Raw genomic sequence first — 19,831 nt, forward strand, 5'->3', positions numbered from 1 at the left:
ATTCACTTTGGCAAACAATGTGTCCCACTGTGACTTTTTCAACAACATCTAGTTTTTTCCTTCCTATAAGAGACAGACACGCTCTTGGTAGAAATCTTAAGAAGTAAAATTATAAAGAAAGAAATTAAAATCACTTGTAACGTTAACACTCAGTGATAATCAATTTTATGTTTCTATAGTGTCTCCTGCTGACAGTTTCTCTGTCGATTTTTTGTTTGTTTGTGTAGTTCATACAGAATTTGGAATTCTAATCCATTTTTCATTTTGCATTACACAGAGGGAATTTCTCATATCATTAAGATTCTCTGAAAAAGATAACTTGAAATGTTTGTATAATTTTTATTATAAAATGAATAAGGTCATGTATTTACCATGCCTCTGCTGCCGCTCATTAAAGCTGTTTATATTATTTTTTCATCATGATAAGTAGCACTGTAGTCACGACTCTCAGTCAGAAATCCTACATCTCTGATATCTCCTTAATGTAGAATCCCAGAAGTTAAATTATAGGATCAAAAATATAGGGACACAGTGGAGGTTCATGACTCCCCTGAAAACATGCTGTCTAGTCCGCTAGGCTGGTTTACTAGCAAGGCAGGAGAAAACATCTAAACCCTTTACACCTTTTTTCCATTTGATATTCAGAAAATAGTATCCTGGCCAGGTGTGGTGGCTCATGCCTGTGATCCCAACACTTTGGGAGGCCGAGGCGGGTGGATCACTTGAGCTCAGGAGTTCGAGACTAGCCTGGGCAACATGGTGAAACCCAGTCTCTACTAAAAATGCAAAAATTAGCCAGGTGTGGTGGCACATGCCTGTAATCCCAGCTACTCAGGAGGCTAAGGCAGGAGAATCACTTGAACCCAGGAGGCGGAGGTTGCAGTGAGCTGAGACTGCACCACTGCACTCCAGCCTGGACAAAGAGCGAGACTCCGTCTCAAAGGAAAGAAAAAAATAGTATCCTGCCAGTGTAATTTGCAATTCACCTGTTGATGCCTCTTTCACTTCCTTCCCATATTTAAACTCTATTGGTATCTGTGATGGATTTTTAAGAGACCTAGATTATTTTTATCTCACCAAACTATTGCAAATATTTTTCCCAGTTTTCCTTTTCGTGGTTTCTTTTGACAAGAGAGAATGTTTTTCTTTTTCAACTTAGTCAGATCTATCAATTTGCTTTATTTCTTCCAAAACTTGTAAAACGTCTTCCCCTACCCTAAGATACTAGAAGTCTAACTTTTTTGGGATTTCAAGTTTTACATTCACTGTTTTAACATACAAGGAATTTACACTCATATTTTGTCAGTTGCACCTCTCAGTTCATCCTCCTCACAATTAAATAATCCACTCCTATCTCATTAGATGGTTATATCCTGTCTATTCTGTCTTTTTTTTCTTTTTTATTTTTTTGAGACAGAGTCTCGCTCTGTCACCCAGGCTGGAGTGCAGTGGTGTGATATCAGCTCACTCAACCTCCGCCTCCCAGTTCAAGTGATTCTCCTGCCTCAGCCTCCCGAGTAGCCGGGATTACAGGTGCATGTAACCACACCTGGCTAATTTTTGCATTTTTAGTAGAGACGGCGTTTTGCCATGTTGGTCAGGCTGGTGTCGAACTCCTGACCTCAGGTGATCCAACCATCTCAGCCTCCCAAAGTGCTGGGATTACAGGCATGAGCCACCACGCCCAGCCTCATATATTACGTTTTTACACACACAGGGCTGTTTCAGTTCACCAAACTTTCCTTCAATAAGAAAAGTCGAAGGAACAGAAATGCTGTATACTGTTCACATACCCCTCTAGTTAAACAATAATTAAACTGGGGTCATTTAAGGTAGGTTTGCAAAGGGACAACAGTAATTTTGTTTGCAGTCTCTAATAACTTTGTCGTCCCAGGCATTCTACTGTGAGGAGAACATCTCTGAAAGGTAGAAATCACTGTGGCAGAGGCTGCTAACTCACCACCCCTGCATCTGTCTTCTACTTTGTCTACAGTGAGGAGTAACTGGCTGATCAAAACAACATTGCCTGGCTTTCCTTGTGGTTAGATGAATTCAAGCAACTAAGTTCTGCTAACGGGAGGTGTATAGGATTCACGTGCTCAACTACATGGTAGAAGCGGCATGCCTTTGACCTCTGACCCCTAGACCTAGGATCACCCAGCTGACTGTCCCCACGAACGGCGAAGCAGAAGATACGGGGACTTGGTCCTGAGACTGCAAGGCTGTTCTGCCAGCTCCAGGCCACTACATCAGAGGAAAATAAGCCACTCTCTTGTTGATGCCACTCTGACTTTGGGTCGCTGATACACAGCCAATCCCAAATCCTAACAACTATTTCCCAGAAGTATTGTGGTCCCTTTCTTTTTTTTTTTTCTTTAATTTGAGAAAGGGTCTCGCTCTCTCGCCCAGGCTGGAGTGCAGTGGTTCAATCTCGGCTCACTGCCTCCACCTCCTGGGTTCAAGTGATCCTCCCAACTCAGTCTCCCAAGTAGCTGGGATTACAGGGGCATGCCACCATGCTTGGTAGAGACGGCGTTTCACCATGTTGCCCAGGCTGGTCTCAAATTCGTGGGCTGAAGTGATCCACCCACCAGCACGCCCAGTGAGATGATTTTTTATATCAGAGTTACATCCGCATATAATTTTGAAAGCCAAAGTCTATAACGCCTGTGCATCGACACCCAGCCCCTAAAAAACAAACCCAGTCATCTCCTGCCCTTCTCCCGCCTCCCCATCTCCTGCCTGGGGACAACTTTCGCTCTCTCAGCCTATTGTTCTGGCATTCCTCTCCACTCTCTGGGGAACATGCCACTTCCTCGTTCTTCCATATCTGTCATTATTAGGTGATGCCTACTGGTCACGTGACCCCCACCCCCCCAACAACTCCCCAACACGCTCACCCCCCGGCAGCTCCCACTGCGTCCTTAGGTCTCTGCAAACATGCCAAGAGTGATTACTTCTCCCATTGCACCTGACTTTCCCCATCATGAATAATGGTGTTGTTTATTCCAAGTCCTGAATTTTCTATGTATTTATCACCAATTCAAATCCAAATTTTTCATAAACTGTCTAAAGCACCTGTCCATAAATTGGGGTATATAGGTACTGTATTTATTTCATCTTGAAGTAATGCCTACCGGGGCCTTCTTTTCTGCTATAATCTACACGAACTGCTTCCCCGCCTGGGACACCAGTGTTAGCCAGCAGTCTCGCCTCCCCTCCCTCTATCATATAGAGGGTCGCCTGTCTGCTTCCCTCTTAGTGTCTGGATCCTGATGAAGAAACACACCCTCCAATAGATTCCCAAGAAAGGATTTACGTGGAAATTCTGGATGGGTGGCATGTCTTTAACCTATTTTATTTCACCACTAGTTTAGGTGGGTAGAGAATTCTACGTTGGGCCCGGCACTGTGGCTCATGTCTGTGATCCCAGCACTTTGGGAGGCCCAGGTGGGTGATTACCTGAGGCCAGGAGTTCGAGACCAGTCTGGCCAACATAATGAAATCTCGTCTCTACGAAAAATGCAAAAGTTAGCCCAGCATGGTAGCACGCACCTGTAATCCCAGCTACTCGGGAGGCTGAGGGAGGAGACTACTTTGAACCCGGGAGGCGGAGGCTGTGGTGAGCTGAGATCAGCCCACTCCACTCCAGCCTGGGTGACAGAGCAAGATGCCATCTTGGGAAAAAAAAAAAAAAAAGAATTCTACGTTGGGAAAACATCCTCCCTCAGAATCTTGACGGTTTCCCTCCATGGCCGTCTGGCTTCCATCGCTGAGGTGTCTGATGCTGTCCTAATTAGGGGACTTTTTGACATTCTGAAATCTCACAAGAATGTGCCTGGTGGCACCCTATTGGTGAGTGACTTCTTTCAAGATTGAAATTCAGGTTCTTCAGCTCTAGGATATTTTCTCGAATTATTGCTAATTTCCACATCTCCGTTTTCTCTTTCATTCTAAGGGTCATTCAAATGCTAGACTTCTTTCATTTCCTTAATTTTCCCCTTTACCTTCTATCACTTTATTTTGTTTAATCCACCATCTGGGATATTTCCTCAACTTTCTCTCTAACCCTTCCATTGAGTTTTACATTTTAATTTCTGAAAGCTCTTCTTCCTTTTTTTAATGCTCATAATAGTCTCCGTTTTCATCCTATCCTGCTTGTTACGTGGATGTAAAATTTTCTATTATATCCCTGAGGCTATGAATGTTTTTTAGATTTTCTTCTCTCCTTCACAGACGTTATTTTTCTCTCTGTTAGCTCTGGTGTCTACTTTTATATTACTGCTTCCCTCAGTAGTCCAGTAATTCTTAGATGTTTGCTGATGTTGCAGAGTAGGAAATTAAAAGGCTGACTGGGCCAGGTGAGATGGCTCAAACGTGTAATCCCAGCACTTTGGGAGGCCAAGGCAGGCAGATCAGCTGAAGTTAGGAGCTCGAGACCAGCCTGGCCAACATGGTAAAACCCTGCCTCTAATAAAAGTACAAAAATTAGCCAGGCATGGTGGCGGGCACCTGTAATTCCAGCTACTAGGGAGGCTGAGGCAGGAGAATTGCTTGAACCCGGGAGAGGGAGGTTGTAGTGAACCGAGATTGTGCCACTGCACTACAGCCTGGGCGACAGAGCGTGATTCTGTCTCAAACAAAACAAAACAAAAGGCTGACTGGTATCTCTCGGTACATGGTGGAGGTTGTTAAATAGGGAAATCAATGTATAGAGATTTGGGGTTTCCAGGGAGGAAACCTCAACATTAATGAGTTTAAGACTTTTCTCTTAGTTTGGTCAAATTACACAGAAAAGGACTTCTCAGTTTCCAGTACAGAAATGCTTACGGTTTCCCGCCTACTGTCCCTGATTTAGAATCGGGCATTCCAAACAGACACAATCTGTTTCTTCCCCAATATTAGGCAAATTTGGCTAGAAGAAAGATCTCCCTCTTAAAATCAAAGCAATAAAGATAAGTCCAGTTCCAATTTCAGCTTTCCAGTTATAAGAGTCCATAAATTCTCTCCTTCCCTTATGCTAATTCTAATAGAGCATTTTCCACTTCAATTTTGTCTTATTAGACACGAGAAATGTAAAACTATCATTGTGCAATTGGAGTCATCCAAACTCAAGTGAAAAAGTGAAACTTGAAACTGTGATAACAAAGCTACATAAGCATTAGAAATCAGTCTCATCTCCATTCATCGAGGCAGGCTCCCCAGGGCTCACTGCTCAGGAAGGACTCACTACAGTGAAAGCCACCAATGACTCAGACCTTCCAAACTGATCTGCCTTCAAGACGTCCAAGAAAATGGCATTTGTGCTAAGTAATAACATACTCAACTTCAGGTTTATCAGTCGGCAAAGGGAAAGGGGTTACAGTTGGTTTTTTGGTTTTTTGGGTTTTTTTTAATGATTCAGAAAAGATAATAATCTCCCAATGAAAATAAAACGTGAAGGTCTAAGCGAAATGCTTGCGAAATTCCAGCCATGCTGTAGCCGCCCTTGAAAATCGCTTTGCACGTCTAAATCACAGAGAAAGCTGTCTCATTTCACACTCCAGGAATTCCAAAATGAGCACAGGCATCTATGCCGAGACCTTTCAAAATATTTCAATCAAAAGGGAAAAACCTCAAAGGATTCTGAAAGGAGGTACCACCAAATTTTGAGCCGAAATCTTGGTCTCTGAAAATCACTGCTTCCATGTTCCTAAGAAGCAACACACAACAGCCCAGAATCGCAGCAGTACCAAGAAGAACCGCATCTGTAAACGGCTTTGAAGATGAAAAGCGGTGTTAAGTGCCAAGCGCTATTATCAACACGAGCTTTCTTCTATTTATACTCGCCCTGTCACCCAGGTCACTCTGCTAATAATACCTAACTAAGTACATCTCTCCCCCACTCTCACCAGCCAACTCACAGCCTTTCTAAGAACAGACAGGCCTTGCCTCATCCCATCATCAAGTGAGACGAGCTGATTGTTCGGGGCAGAAGTTCATCGTGTCATCCGCCATATGCTCAGAGCTTGATTTACCTTGATTAGGACAGCAATTTACTCACCATTTTTCAACAAGGCTTACATTGGTTTTCACTCAGAATAGATTGAAATCTGACACAAATTGCTGCCCTGGCATAAAAAAATGCTAATTTTTAAAATCAGATTCATGCCTCAATACTAGGAAATAAGATCTGCTGGGGATAACAGGCACTCCAGGAGTAAATACCTCCTATTCACACAATAGCATTCGGTGTCTTCTAATTCATGGTTTTTACTGTCACCGCTTAACCTCCCAATCAAACAGCATATATTGCCCCAGAGCATAAGGTGAACAAATCAGTTGTTCACAAATGGGCATGTGCAAAGGAGAAAAACAACAGGCTTCCAAGTTAGTTGCTCAGGAGAAGAAAACAATCAAAGTGCACCATCTTGAAAGTAGGTTTATTTACTCTTTGCCAACAAATTTTTATTTACTATAAAGAAGGATGAGGTTTTGCAATACCCAGTTAAACACTGCTACACAACAGGTCTTTGCATCAAGGTACTTCTTGTACCAGCAATTTACACCCAAGCCACAAAAGTCATCCCCATCCTTCGCTAAGCAGAAGACTGAGTTTGGTCACAGGGCCTTTTTTTTTTTTTTTTAATTTTGGTGGGTACATGGTGTAAATGGGGCCTTATTCAAAATGCAGCAGTTTTAGAATTAGCAGAGATGTAGTCGCACTGGGTTCAAACCTATTGGACAAACCCTACACACAGGATTTCCCTGTCCCTTATAAATATTAAAAGGAATAAATTACAGCATCCCCCCAGGTTTGCAAAAGAGCTAATTAACCTTATATTCCCCAATAGATTTGTGTATTGCATTACATACAAATGCAGATAAGTCATTTTAAGTAGATCTTGTGTTGTCCATACCATCATGAGACTCAAACAGTAAAGAAACTTACAAGGAAGGCTTCTGTAAGCCAGACATGCATGGATAATGCCTAATTAGGGCGTAATTTTCTGGGTGGATTTTATGAACTGATGACTTCAAGCCAAACAAATGCAGAGCAATAATGCTTGAGAGGTGCCACGAAGTTCAAAATACCAAAAGAAGTTCTTCTCCCACTGTTAACCAAAATACCAATAATGAAGAGATGAAGAGTCCCAACCCCGTGAAGTTACCAGCCAGCGGGAAACCCTTGCCTGTGGAGCCCTGCATTCTAGTCGGAGATTCCTACAACTGGAGTATATAGATATCTCCTATCCACCAAGGTTTTTGGGTTTTGTTTTTTGTTTTTTGGTTTTTGAGATGGAGTCTAGCTCTGTAGCCCAGGCTGGAGTGCAGTGGCACGATCTCAGCTCACTGCAACCTCCGCCTCCTGGGTTCAAGTGATTCTCCTGCCTCAGCCTCCTGAGTAGCTGGGATTATAGGCGTGTGCCACCACACCCAGCCAATTTTTTACTTTTAGTAGTGATGGGATTTCACCATGTGGGCCAGGCTGGTCTCAAACTCCTGACCTCAAGTGATCTGCCTGTCTCAGCCTCCCAAAGTGCTGAGATTACAGGCGTGAGCCACTGCGCCTGGCCTATCCACCAAATTTTATAAATTATATCATTTAAGTGCATGAAGGAAGTTTACCAGAGTCTGCCTGAAAATCATTATGCAAAGTAAATAAAAACACTCTCACTTACTCTGGTCAGTAAAGAACTCAAAAAATGTGCAGGACTGGCAGGAGGCCTGCGTCCATACGATAATGTCTTATCAGGCACCAGAATGTGCTCCGGGCCTTTAAGTGCCCCAAGCAACATTGTCCTCAGCTGTAAAAAGAAGGGACTGTCCTAGAAGCTTCCTCACTCTCATCTCCCACTCAAGCATGTCAGGGAAGGTAAGTTTCCACTCACCTTCCTTGTTATAATCAAGAGGATGTGGCAGGAGGAAATAATAGAGCATCCACTAGGATGGAACAGAGACTGAAAGAAGGGAATAGTCACCATGGTCTGAGCCACATCACAAAAGCTTTCATGAAAAAGGTGGATCTGAGCCGGGCCTGGAGACAACTGTGATGTCTGACAAGCCGGAGGAATGGGAGGTTCCTCCAGGCTAAGGGGGAGGCAGGGTGAGCTCTGCCTCTCTGGTCCCAGAGAGTGCACTGGGAAATGGGCAGGAGAACCTGAGAAATATGTAGTGGCCAGTTGACATGTGGCCCTGAGTGCCCAGCTAGCTACTCAAAGACCTAATCTCATCACTTGTCCAAGGCCACTAAAGTTCACAGTGGTAGAGGGAGGAAGAGGGAAGGAGGATTCTTTCTCTCTGCACTTTACAGCTCTCTAGGAAGCACACAGCACAGTTCGGTCAGTTTTAAAGGCAATGAATGACAAGGACCAAATCCCAAGCTTCGCCATAAACACTGTCTGTTACTGTACAAGGGCTATCTCTTTCTCCAAGCGGCAGCGTGCAGGGCTGCGATGGTTATCTCTCATCCCAGGGTTGGCTATCTTTCAATAATCGTCCCACAGAGGGTGCATTAGGGAGAAGGCAAGAAGAGAAAAAAACGCCAAATTGCCCCACAGCTGTCGGCTTCCATGAAGCTGATGGCATCCAGCGGTTGGCATCTCCTCACCTAAAGGCAGGGGGCACAGGCTTGGCAGGGATTAGTTCCTCCAGGGCATCAGGCCTCCCAGGCTCTTGAAAGCTGTCAGCTTCAATAGGAAACCCTGGCAGCTGCATTCCGTCGAACTTCTTTTCCTTTTTAATTAGCACAGGGACACGAGAATGCTTCTCAGAAGAGCCTGTCTGGCTTGGGGCCTCCTCTGCTACCTCTTCCACTCCGTCAGAAAAGTCCTCTCCTTGGAAAGCCCCAAGGATCTCACCGGCCACAGAACAAACCTCTCAAAAAGCATCCCCTCCGGCCAGGCGCGCTGGCTCATGCCTGTAATCCCAGCACTTTAGGAGGCTGAGGCGGGCGGATTACCTGAGGTTGGGAGTTCGAGACCAGCCTGGCCAACATGGTGAAACCCCGTCTGCACTAAAACTACAAAAATCAGCCAGGTGTGGTGGCACACGCCTGTAATCCCAGGTACTTGGGAGGCTGAGGCAGGAGAATTGCTTGAGCCCGGGGAAACGGAGGTTGCAATGAGCCGAGATCGTGCCACTGCACTCCAGTCTGGCCGGCAGAGTGAGACTCTCCCCTCCAAAAAGAGCCCGGGTGGTAAGTCTCTTAAGCACACACCTTTTTGCGCACTTGGGACCTTAAAAGCCTCCTTTGCGTTAGGTCAATGGGAAAATTCAGGTTGAGGCTGCAAGTGAGATGAGAAAACACCAAACATGTAGGATACAGACTACACCTCTCAACCATGATATTCATGTTGACTTTCTCTGAGCAAATACATCCAGGTCAAAGGACACACCAGGATTCAACCCACAACTTCCAGCACAGGGAGCTGGAGGAGTCATCTTATACCTCCTGTTTGTTTATCAATATAATTTGTGCTACGAAAGAACAATTGTGATTAAAGTATCTCCACAGGCAGATAAAGTTTAACTTAGGGAATTAAAACCAACGATGAAAGTAATTGACAAAAGAAGGAGGCTGCCCGGAAAGTAAATGTTGCCCTCTGATGTCCTCACGCATATTTATGATCTCTGTCCTCTGGTTCAGACATCGCCAGGGTGATGGGCTCAAGATAAACCCTGATCTTCCCACCCAAAACCTCCTTCCAAAGACTGCTCTTTCCCACTTCTCTGTGCTCAGGAAGGTGAACTCAGTCTCTCCCTGCAGGTACAAATGCAAACACTACCATAATCCAACCTAAATGTTGGCAGTGTGCTTTTCATTCTATGCCCTTGACTTTTTCTGTGGCTAACTCCACAGCATGCCGGTCCACGGACATTTCTCCATGAGTTCCGCACAAGCCAAGCATCTCATTCCAACGGAATACCGACTGTAGGCTATTTAGAACGGTCTCCCACGAATGTCTGTCTTTAATTGAAGAACTGCAACCTAAGCCACGTACCAACTGGTACCATTTATATCCGGTGACAGATACAATGCAGACAGGAGACAGAGAGCTCTTGCATCACCAGGGAGTAGTTCTGTTTAGTACACAGGCAAAATGGTGACTACTGAGTATATATACATAAATATATATATAAATATTGATGCATATAAATATATATCTAAATATATAAATATTTATATATAAAAAATACGTATCTAAATATATAACATTTAGATATGTAAATATATATACACATATCTAAATTTATATAACATTTAGATATGTAAATATATATTTACATATCTAAATTTATATATATTTTTTTTATATATATAATTAGATATATATATATAAAGCCCACCTGGAAAGAAATGTCCTTCCCAATCTAGAGATGGGAAAAAAGAAAAGTGACTGCAAACACGAATGCTTCCTCTGCAGTTGTGAAGTGTGTACCTTGTAAAAGAGTCAGAGAGATTTTTCTCTAATAAAAAGATAGTATATTTGTCCCAACGCCAAAAGCTTAAGTAAACATGTCTTCTACCTCTTAAAGCAGGTTTTTAAACTATATTTGTGCCTAGTAAATATTCTATCCTGTCATCCATCGCAGGAAAAAATCAAATATAGAGGAGGGTGAAGATGAAAGGGATTAGCCAGGGTCACACCAAAAGTCCTGAACCAGAAATGGGGTTTGCGAATTCCCAGGACTTGGTTCACTCTAACCATCCAACTATGCTTTATTTATAATACCTCAAATTTAGTGCACTTCCTAAAAATAATACCAACTGTGAAAATTCAGCCACTTCAATTTGGCAAAATTTGACTTTTTCCCTGGCCCATTAAAAGAAGTGCAGTTAATTTCCACCAATACAGAGCAAGGGCCTTTGAGTCTCCACCTTCATAGTCCCAGGCCAACAGTACCAGGGAAGGGGTCTAGAAGCAGCTGACAAGACTGAGGAGGCACAAAACGGTGTGTACCTGGGACTCACAAAAAGAGCAGTTGTTGTGTCTGTCTTCAGTTTTCCACATGAAAAGGAAATAATTCAGTAAATGACCAAAAACTGAAGTTCACTCTAAAAGACTGTTCTCTTCAGTGGCCAACACTGTTTGGAAGGGAAAATTCTAGCTCTCTTCCGCTAGCTTTCAATAGTGTCTTTTTTTCATTTCTACCAAGGACTTTTATTTAAAACATATTCTTACCTACATTCAGGGGAGAAAACTGATTTATATTAAAATGAATTATTTTCTAACAAAGATGAAATTTCAGAAATGCAACACTTTTCAAATCTTAAATCGTCAGTTCATATGATAGGAAACAACATTCTGTCCTAACTAAGCATCTGCACTTATACATTTAAAAACAGTAATGTAAGCGTCCTTGAAAAGCTCTGCTCTCCTGCAACCATCTGAACTAAATCCAAAAAGAGAATGATTTAGTCTTACTCCATTTCAAAATTAACTACTAAACACAAACCCTATTAGAATGACCCTGTATAACCTCTCCAAAGACTCAATTTCCAAATCAATGAAATAAATAAAACAACCCCCACCTATAAAAATTAAATAAGTGAATGCTTTAAAGTGCAAGGCGAGACCAGGAATGGTGGCTCACGCCTGTAATCCCAGCACTTTGGGAGGCTGAGGCGGGAGGATCACTTGAGGTCAGTAGTTCAAGACCAGCCTGGCCAACATGGTGAAACCCCATCTCCACTAAAAACATAAAATTAGCTGGGCATGGTGGTGTGCACCTGTAGTCCCAGCTACCTGGGAGGCTGAGGTAGGAGAATCACTTGAACCCAGGAGCCAGAGGTTGCAATGAGCTGAGATCGCACCACTGTACTCTAGCCTGGATGACAGAGCCAAAGTCCGTTTCAAAATAAGCCAATAAATAAAAATAAATAAAGTGCTATGCAAGTATCTCACACACAGTAGTAAGCAATCAAGAGGTAGCAGTTACAATCTTAAGACAACAGGTAAGACTAGGATTTCAAATAACTCTCTCTCCTGCTGGCTGGCGCTCTGGGCAAGTAACTCAAGCTATCTAAAGTCCGTCTCCTCTGTAAAAGGAGGACAACAAAACTCTCCTAAAATAGATGAAATATAAATATGAAGCAATAAGAAGAGTTGCTGGCCAACAGCAGATATTTAAATAAGCAGCTTTTTTTAATTTTATTTTTTAAAGTATTGGAAGAACTGGATTGGAATGCTTGTAACACAAACAAATGATACATGCTTGAGGTGATGGATCCCAATGACTCTGATTTGCTCATCCCACACTGTACGCTTGTATCAAAATATCACATGCACTCCATACACATGTACCATTAGTATGTATCCATAAAAGCTTTTTAAAAATCTAAAAATATTTTTAAATAAAGAGTATTTGGAGTAAAGAGGTAATTTCACATCAGATTAATTCACAATCCTTTCACTGCTAAATCTCTAGACTGACAATCCAAATGTCCCATTCCTTGTAGGTGCTCATTTAAGTTATATTTAAAACAAGACTTTGTAGGAACTTGGAGTTGGAATTTCACACTCTTGTATCATTCCTTAAAGTGATTCCATTCATATATTACTGTTGATTGAAATGGAGGGGGAAAAAACAACTTGCCAAGTTTGGCAGAAAGCAGGGAAGGCATACCTTAACATCTGTTTATAAGACATCTTTTTCTTGGCCAATAAAACTACAGGGAAAAATTCACAAGATGAAAGCCTGCCCCTTCTCCCACACGTCCCACACCTCCATACACTTCTTGTCTCATCACAGTTGCTAACGTTATTTGTCCTACTTTGCAGAAGTCACCAAATGCTTTAGCAAGCCCTGGATCTATCAAAATGTGTCATTTTTGCTTCTCAGAAAATGAGAAAGGAATGAAACAGAGAAACACAATGGATTCTTTCTTTAATCAATGTCAAAAACACACATGAATGGAAGCCTAGACGTGCCATCTCATCAATAACGTGAGGGACCCTAACCATCAGCGCATGGTTGACATATGATCACTTTTGCTTTTTAAAATTTACTACAGGCCAACCAGATGGGAAGTGTTAAGGTGGCATCTTTTCAACAGCACAGTGATGAACTGATCATGCAAAACCAATCCTGAAGGATTTTACTTGGAAACCTTACATGAATCATGTGACACATTCTTTCTTATACTGAAAGTTCTAAGCAGACTATCTTCCCTTCCTTACAACACAGTTTTGTAAACATCTTATTTACACTTGACTTAAACGCAGCCAACACTTGTTTTAGCCGACAAGAGTATTTTTCTTAGGAATTGTCCCAGAAACTTTTAGTCTAACAAAGAGAGGAAGTACTGCCCAGCGGCCAAACCTAAACCCTAGGAACGAAAAACCTTGAACTTCAGAGTGGACGCTCTCACTCACTTGCTGGCAACCAGAAGGCTGCAGTCATCATCCATATCATAAACACAGACCCAGGAGGTCCAAGCACCCTCCTGTCTGGAATGGTGGGGTACACTGTGCTATCTGGAAGAGTCTCTTTGAGCTTGGAAATCATTAGAACAAGATGACGTCAGGTGTTTCCTCACTGCTTGTATTCAAAGGCACACTGCTCTAACCCAGTCCATACCTTTATGGGGTTATGTGGGAAGGCCACATACGTATAAGCCTCCATCTTCTCTACGCTTCACCTTTTCCAGAACACAAATGAAAACATGACCCCATGTGGAGCTTACCTCACTTAACAACAGTACTTTACTCAGCAGCAGGGCCCACAGCGCAGCTGCTGCCTTCACAAGCACGGTTGCGCATGGATGTTACCTAAGGCCAGTCATGTTTTCACCATCCTTTGGGGAACATGAGTATGAACGATGAATCTCTTGGGCCTGTCTGCATAGATGTACTGAATCACAGATGTATTTTTCCCAGATAGAAGCACAGAGATCTTTGAGTGAGATTCCAGGCCAGCACCTTTATTTTGTAGATAAGGAGGTTGAGGCTGAGAAAGGTGACTCACTTGTCCCAGATCCCACAGCTGAACAGAACCATCTCCACCTAGACACTGGGCCTGATTACCCCCCCCCCCCCCCCCCCACCCCTCTCTCTCTCCCCTTACCAGCCAGTGTCCACAGATCCTGGATCACCAAACTGAATACACACATTGACTTCCTGGTTTGTTGTGATATATAATTTCCCAACATCTTTTTTTTTTTTTTTTTTTTAATTTGTAGGATGGGGGCAATAAGTTGCTGCTGAGGTAACGTAGATGTAAGAATGGTTAGAAAAACCACAAAATGCATCCTGAATTACAGGTCCCAATGTCATTTTGGTACAAAAATGTTTATGAGTTCTTAAAATGTCCAACCCAAGTATACTAGAACTGTAGGTCATTCAAATCCCACAGTGAACTCTTTCTGTTCAAATTATTTAAAAAAAAAAAAAAAGAAAAGAAAACTCTGATAATCTGACAAAAATTTTTAGGCATAAGTGTAGGGCCTGGAGAGAGTAAATTTCCTTTATGCACTTTTTATATCCCCAAAACAGCGTGTATCAATAAAATGGAACCTCATTTTCTTACTATTCAAAGCAATGCTTCCATCACTCACTATTTCCTGTCAAATGTGGGAGTCCTTTGGGGGCAGTGTTGAAAAAAAAAAAAAATGCCACCTTACCTAGAGTGGGCAGCAATGGAAAATGGACACATGTTTAGTACTCCCAGGAAAGCTTTATGATGAAAACAAAACAGGGAAGAGTCAGGAACCTTTTCTGGCTTTTTTAAAGTCTTGACTTTAAGTCAAGAATCGTGAAGCCAGTTATTTATAACAAGCAATGTTTAAAAAAAAAAAAAAAAGTCTATAATGTCTGCAAGAACACAGGAAGAGGAAAAACTCTGCGATGTATTACTCCCATCATTACTGAAACGCATCTGCCAGCAGGACCTGCTGTTTGAGGTTCAGGATGGATGTATCCCAAGGGGAAATGAGAAACAGTTCCCGCCTCAGAGGCCTCCACCGGCACTTCTAGAGCAACACACATCAAAACAGAGTGGTTGACCACTCTCTATTCCAGGATGGGGGTTGCCAGACCCCCTGCCGCGGGACAGCGTTCTGCACTAGCCCAGGAATGGATCCTGCAAACAGTAAACTCTTTGGTGGGGACCTGGACGGTTGGCAGAGGGGGGACATGCCTGGGTGTCTCCCACTCTCTTGCAGGCAGGCAGCTTGGTCCCAGCGAGAGCAAAGATAAGATCTGAGAGAGTATTTATTTATGGAAGGGAGAAAGCAGAGTGTGTGCAAATTTAATGCTTAGTAGGGAAAAAGTAGCAGACCTCGTATCTTCAGGGAGGGCCTAGGGAACAATTCCTTCTGAGCAACAAGGCTTCTCCCCTCCCCCAACCCACTTACCCCTCAACTCCCTCCCCACCCCCAACAGCCTCCCCAGGAAACGAGGCCACATTTAAGTCTGTTTTTTCCTTTTCTGCGACCTGGTGGAACCTCGGTCCATTCCCTTGGTGCAGACACGCTAGTGGGTCTCCCAGTTCCCTTCTCTATGGTGCAAGAGTGGCGGGGGGACGGAGAGTGGCGGGCAGCCGCAACAGAGCCAGATCCAAGAGGGGTCGGCCTCGTCTAAACTGGTTTCCCACCAATGGCCTCGGATCAGCCGCGGCTGCGCCGCGGGAACCCTCAGGACGCCGCTGGGGTTGGCGCGCGAGGCCCTGGAACCCCAAACCCGGCTCGGTTCGGCAAGGTTCAGGGAAACAAGGCAGAGAACGCTGGGATGGGCGAGAAGTCGGGCGGCCGATCGTCAGGGTCACGAGCCTCGCCCTGCCTTCTCGGAATCCCAACTTTAAAAGCCCAAAGATCCTGAAAATTCCGAAAGCGAAACTGCGAGCTGGTCTCCAGAAGTTTGGGAACGGTCTCCCAGGCTTTCCGGCCTCGTCCTGGGATTCTCGGACACCACAAACGTCATCAAGCACGAGCACCGGCGTCCATGGCTATTGCCCCGCATGGTCCCAATCCGCGTCCCCGGGAACTACCTCGGCTTTTCGCGCATCCAGCTCCCCAGGCCCAGCTACTGGTGCGCCCCGAGCCCCTGGGTGCCAGAGCGGTGGTCGGCCGGGCTCCTGCCCCGTCTCGGCTCCTCCCTTCTCCCCACCAAAAGGAAAAACTTGGGCCCTTCGAGAATCCTGTGGAATGTTCTTTGTAATCAACTGTACATCCGCTTCCACGGCACGGCCCCGTGCAAAATCGCGGGTTTCGGGGCGTTGGAGTAAATTGTGCGCTTGTCAGCGGCGACGTCAGGAGGACAAGGGGAGGGGTTCGCGGCTGAAACTGCAGCTTCGCAGCACAGAGCCATTTTAGGCTGCTCCCATCTCGTGGGGCCCATAGGAAAGCCGGCCCCAGGAGGGCGCGCCCAAGCGCAGGCTGGAGGAGCCATGGACGCGTCCTGGCCAGCGCGTCGCCATCGCTCAGCCTCGCCGCCCAGGTGGGAGGGGTCACCTGCCGCAAGGTCTCCAAGCCAGTGCCGCTTGCTCCCGGCCCCCACCCACCGACAGCACGGCGTCCGAGGGACCCTGTCCAGTCTCGCTCTGCGCTCCTGCAAACCACGTTGCTGCGCTAACTACAGACCTGGCCAACACGTCTTTGTAACCTTATCATTTAAAAACGCCTCCAGGCACCTGGCCGCTGCCAGATCAGGTTCGCGGGCCCGGAGGAGGTCCTCCCACCTGCCCATGCCAGCCCCGGGGACCGTGCACGGCCGCCGTGTGGCCCCCGCCCACGAGGTCCCTCGGGCAGGCACCGCCGCGCGACCTCTGTTCAGCGGCCACGTCCTGGCCACGGGCGACCCCTGTCGGGAACCCCTGTTCCCGGCTAAGCTGCGTTCCCGCATTCCGGTGGCTCTCACCCGAGCTCGCGTGTGCTGGCTTTCCCTCCGGCTCCTCTGCCTGACTCCGATTTTGTCTGCAAACTCCACTCCCAGATCCTCCCCGCCCCGGAAAGCCGACCTTTCCCTCACACTTCGCCGCCCACTCACATCCCTTGGCGACCACCCGGCCTCCGTGCCAGCCAAGACAAGAAGACGCCCCTCTCCGATGCGCCGAGAAGGTTCCTAAGCAGAGCAAGGGACAATTTTTTCTCAAACCGCTGTCCCCATCCCCCACCTTCCCTAGAGCGCGAAACCCAAAAGTAAGAAAGGCAACCCCTCGCCTCGACCTTACGTGCTTGTCTGCCGAGATCCTCATGCTCCCGCCCTTCTGTCCCACACCACCACCACCGCCACCACCACTTTGGTCTTCTCCAAGCCTCGGTCCCGGTCCCCCACTTCCCACCCCAGCGCGGCGGTGGAGGAAAGCAGGAGCCCACCATTAAGTGCAACGCGCCCCCTGCACACACGAAATCCGGCTGGCGTCTGCAGCCCGATTGCACCCAATACCCAGGACAGTTAGTCCTTTTAATAAGCACCTCCTCGCCCCACCTACTAGCGGATCTACCCGCGCAGGAGCCAGCACACACGAGGCGAGGGCTAGCTCGTCTCCTAGAAAGCCAAAATAAATCACACTCTCTGCCCTCATGTATTTTGCACCACGTGTCCGCAGTTTGTCACGTCAAATCATGGCAGGGTCTGGTTCCAAGACGCACACACACATTCGGGGCGGTTCTCTTTGACACACACACCCCAAAAAACTGCGCACACACAGGCCTGCACACTAATCCACAGGCACACACGACAGTTGCGTTTCGGTGCCCTGGTCCGGGCCAGCGGCACCTCTCCATCCTTTCCCCCCAGCAATGGACTTGACACACAGACTCTAACCACGGGAAAAAAAAGAGCAGCCCATTCCTTCTTTTTTGCCCCACTTAATTCGCTAAAGCGCTTCCTGGGGTAGCCAAAGAGAGTCGAAACTAAGGGGTGGAAACTTCAGCTGGGTTTTTTCCCACCTCAAAACCTTTATTTTCAGTTTTTAAAAGCCACCTTAGCCCGCCATATTGAAACTGGCACGGTTTCTAAAGACTCCGTCCCCGCAGTTGCGCTTCCAAGAAAACACGAGTACGGATCAGGCTCTGGATGTGCGCCGGCCACCAAGAATCAGCCACTTCCCACCCTCCAGGATCCCCCAGCTCCCGCCAGCCCCCTCCCACCGCCCTGGGTCAAAATCAATAAATACATCTAGCAGTTCCTACAGTTGCATTTTGGAGGATTTCTGCAAAACACACACACACACGCATATTAAAAAATAAACTCCAGAACCAGCTCAAGTCAGTAATTTTGAAAGGGGGTCGGATAAGAGGAGACAACCGGAAAGCCCCCAAGTGACAGGATATTACTTTAAAGACAAAAAAAAAATGAACAAAAAGACCATCCTCGCTGGAGCTCGCTCCAAAACTACTACTGCCCATTTCATTTCAGTTGCTCAGGCAAATGTTTCCAAGGGGGCGATTCCGAATGTCTGCACGATTTTTTACCCCCATGCCTGTCTCCGATTCCCCGTCCTCACCATCTTTTTCTCCCACCCAAACCAAAAGAAAGGGGAGACCCCAGCGCGGAGGAGACGCGGGAGCGCGGGGTAGGTAGCAGCGGCGGCTGCGTCGCTAAAATGAGTGCAGAAACGAGGGAGGTGGGCGGCGGGAGGGGACAGGCTGAGCCCGGGGGAGGAGGACACTTTGCAACTCCGGACGGACTCCCGCACGACCCGGCTTTTCCGAGCCCGGAGACGCAGGCGAAGGGGACCCGGGAAGCAAAAAATGACAACCTGGAGCGCACAGAGGAGTTTGAGGCTTCGCTCAAGTACAGTCGCTTTCTTCTCCTGCCCTTCTCTTTCGCTCCCCTGCACCCTCCCCAGCCTTCCCCCACCCCCCACCTCCAACCCCGGCTCGCTCGGGCTTCCTTTTCTTTTTTTTCCTAGGCTGGAAAAAGCCCCTGACCGGCGCACTCAACCTGCGGGCCGGAGGGCTGCTGGGCGCCGGGCACAGCAGCCGGCGCAGCGTCCTACCTGGTGAAGTTCGTCGTGCCCTCGGCGTGGACCCAGGACCCGGGCGCCGCCCGGGAGGGCGCCGGCCTCGCTGGTTCGCCCGCCCTTGCCCGCTCGCTCCCCGCCCGCCTCGCACGCCCGCTCCGGTCCTCCGGCTCCCACTACAGCTCATTCCAATATGGCATCCTCTCTGTGCGCATGCTCAGCGCTCTTTTTTTTTTTTTTTTTTTTTTAAGATTTTGTGTGTGTGTGTGTGTGTGTGTGTGTGCGCGCGCGCGCGCGCGTGCAGCGAACTCCTTCAACGACCTTTTCCAGCGCTTGCAAAATTTCTTAAGCCAATTAGCCTGCCGGACATGATCTCCTCCTTCCTCCGCCCGCGCCGCGCCAACCCCCCGGCGCCTAAGCGGGCGGGTACCCCCAGGACCCTGGCACCTTCCACGCCCAAGCGGCCCCCTCCCCGCCGCGCTCCCCCTCCTCCTTTTTGTGAGCTCCCTCCATACATGATCTGCAGAAAGTTCCCATCACGGGCGTTTCCGCACACCTCTCCACAAGGACAACTGGGCAAACTCCGCGTTTCCCTGGCCGCAGTTCGTGCGCTGGGTTTCCAATGGCTCAGCCGACCGTGTGCACAAACTTGCGCTTTATCCGCCCGGGATCGCTGAGAGCGGAGAGAAATTCAATCCCCAGGGCAACCTTGGCCCCGCCCGCCCCACCGCACCCTGCGCTTAAACAGAGCCTTTTCTTGAAGCTGCGAACATTTCCAGGCCCCTTGGGCAGGGTTGGAGGGGCCGAGGAGAGCTATTCGAGGGAAAGGTGCCCCGAGGGGCAGGAAATTAAGTTGGGGCTGCCCGGGCTAGCTGCCAGGTAGCCGTGCCCGCCACGGCGTCTCATGAGGCGCCTGGCTAGTCCGGTCCTCATAGAGCGGGAA

General features: G+C 46.9%; 1 protein-coding gene across 3 annotated transcripts in view; it reads right to left on the minus strand.

The window, feature by feature from the left end:
• SFMBT2 (Scm like with four mbt domains 2) overlaps nucleotides 1–19,546 on the minus strand; it is a 255,402-nt gene extending 235,856 nt beyond the window's left edge. For 2 of the 3 annotated variants that reach the window (XM_025397759.1, XM_025397758.1), the window contains exon 1: nucleotides 19,404–19,546. The gene's annotated coding sequence lies outside the window, so the exon portion shown is untranslated. Of the gene's footprint in view, nucleotides 1–17,412; nucleotides 17,453–19,403 lie in introns of those variants that run through there. The other variant, XM_025397757.1, reaches the window with a different exon arrangement.
• Between the last annotated feature and the right edge of the window lie 285 nt (nucleotides 19,547–19,831).

Source organism: Theropithecus gelada, chromosome 9 (genome assembly GCF_003255815.1).
Source record: "Theropithecus gelada isolate Dixy chromosome 9, Tgel_1.0, whole genome shotgun sequence".
NCBI lineage: Eukaryota > Metazoa > Chordata > Mammalia > Primates > Cercopithecidae > Theropithecus > Theropithecus gelada.